Source organism: Otolemur garnettii, unplaced genomic scaffold, assembly GCF_000181295.1.
Source record: "Otolemur garnettii isolate 467f Iridium unplaced genomic scaffold, OtoGar3 scaffold00275, whole genome shotgun sequence".
In the NCBI taxonomy this organism is placed as follows: Eukaryota; Metazoa; Chordata; class Mammalia; order Primates; family Galagidae; genus Otolemur; species Otolemur garnettii.
This window is the reverse complement of record NW_003852670.1, coordinates 715,621-717,821: the sequence shown is the minus strand read 5'-3', so window position 1 is coordinate 717,821 and position 2,201 is coordinate 715,621. Positions and strand designations below refer to the sequence as shown.

Below are 2,201 nucleotides of genomic sequence, written 5' to 3'. Positions count from 1 at the left end.
AAAGAAAGAAAGAAAGAAAGAAAGAAAGAAATCCCTGAGCAGCTGGGGAATGAGGAGTGAAAGTACAAAATGGAGCAATAGGCAACTATGCTACACACCCATCGCCTGTCAGAGCCAGAGCCAGATAAGAGCCAGGGGGAGGAGAGGCGTGAAGAGGAAACCTACACTTACAATGAATTTGGAACTTCACTCCATGAGATCAGACATCTTAAATGCTGAACAGAGCCTGGATTTGTAACTAGAAATTACAGGAGACATTTTGTGCTAAGAATAATTTTTTAAAAGTCATGAAACATCCCCTGGATTTTACCCAAGGGGCAGAGAGAGGCCACCTGCAGAGCAGGTTTGAATGGGTAACTAGGAAAAAATAAAGCGATTAGCTGATTACATTCCATAAGCCTGGCTCTTTCTACATAATGGCTATATTTCTTAATTGAATTGTATGCCATTATGAAGATAGATTGTGACATCTGCCTACTATGCTTGTCCTAATATTTAGTACATAATTATTTGTCCAAATCACCCCCTACACAGATACATATGCTTTTACCATTATTTCCAGAAGTATGTTTGTCAAAGAGGAATCACTGCCCAAGAGCGGAGAAAAGAATGTGTCCTTGAAAACTGTAGTGGGTCTTTACACAGAAGCCCAGGAGAAAACTTCCTCACAGGTAGAAAAGAGAAAGTGAGGATCGAGCAGGAGATGGTGCGTCTCGGGGCTCCAAGCCCCTTACAACCTTCTGTCTGTGCATCTTTAGTTGCTGGGGGGGGGGGGGCTGTGCATTCTCAACACTTCCCCTTCCTTCCTCTACTTCCTCCCTCCCCTCCCTTCTTCCCTCATTCCCTCCTTACCTCTCTCCCTTCCTCCCTTGATTCTTTCTGAGTAAATTATCTGTTCTTCTCCATTGATGAAGTAAAATCTGGCAAATAATCGGCTATGATCCCTGTTGACCCTTTGTTTTTTATAATCTGTCACATCTTGCATGGGTCCGCTGATTAACAAACTGCCAGGGGCGGTGAGCGGAAGGAGCGGGGACCCTGTGGGGACAGAGTCCGAAGACCGTGGCTTCCCGGTTAGGAGGATCGTGGGGATGTGACTGACAGCTCAGGCCAGACCTCGAGGTGGCCCTGGGACCCGCTCCCGCCCAGAAGCGCCGGTCGCCCGCAGCGTGTCTCCAGCGCCCTCTGCTGTCTTGCATTGCGCTTGCCGGGAAGGAGAGCCGCTTAGGGGATTCTGGATATAACCGCGGAACAGGTAGAAAAGACAGATTTGGAACTGGGAGGCCACAACTTGACAACTGGCGTACCAGCCTTCCCAGAATCTCTTCCCTTGGCCCCCTAGCAAACACTACCTCTTCTCTCTCCGCCAAAAAAAAGCCAACGACCTGATTCCTATGGCACTCACCTCTTTGCTTTTACCAGCTAACCAGGCAGTTTTAAACACCATATAACCGCATGTATAGACAGTTATATAAGGAATCAAAAAGGAAGTGTGCTTTTACGTCTGGCTCCCTTCACATTGTGTTTTGAGAGTCGTTCTTCTCTTCCTGTGGCCTAGTTCATTCCCCTTTACTGCTGTGTAATAATGCACGACGTCTTGCTGTTTATCCGTCCTACATTACTGATCTTTGAGCTTGTTTCTCATCTGGGGCTACTACAAGTAATGTTGCTTGTGAACAATCTTGCATATGTATCTTGGTGCAAATATGCAGATTTGGGAGGAGAGTGTAACATTAGAGTGGAGCTGGTGGGTCATGGGGTTTGCGTATCTTCATATTTAACAGATAAAGCTACACTGTTCTCCAAAGTAGATGCACCAGTTTACATTCTCAACAGCAGGTGAGTGTATGAAAGTTCCTGTTAATCTCTGCCCTTGTCAACTTTGGTCTTCAGTCAATCTTTTAAGTTCTACCCATTCTCCTTAGTACACACGGGCATTTCACTGTGGATTTAATTTGCGTTCCTCTGATGACTAGTGAAATTCAACAACTTTTTATGTTAATTGGTCATTTGGGCTTCTTCCTTGTGAAATGCTTGTTCAGGAATCTTGCTATCCTTTTTTCTTTATTGGCTTATTTGTAGTTTTCTAATTGATTTGTAAAAACTCTTTTTTTTTTTTCTTTTAGGCAGAGTCTCACTCTGTTCCCCTGTGGAGTGCTGTACCATCATAACTCACAGCAACCTCAAACTCCTAGGCTCAA

The 2,201-nt window shown here is 44.9% G+C and overlaps 1 protein-coding gene across 2 annotated transcripts in view; it reads right to left on the bottom strand.

Annotated features, from left to right (window-relative positions):
• LOC105888315 overlaps positions 1–1,046 on the bottom strand; it is a 13,012-nt gene extending 11,966 nt beyond the window's left edge. For both annotated transcript variants that reach the window (XM_023508764.1, XM_023508763.1), the window contains exon 1: positions 853–1,046. The gene's annotated coding sequence lies outside the window, so the exon portion shown is untranslated. The remainder of the gene's footprint in view (positions 1–852) is intronic.
• Positions 1,047–2,201: the final 1,155 nt, after the last annotated feature.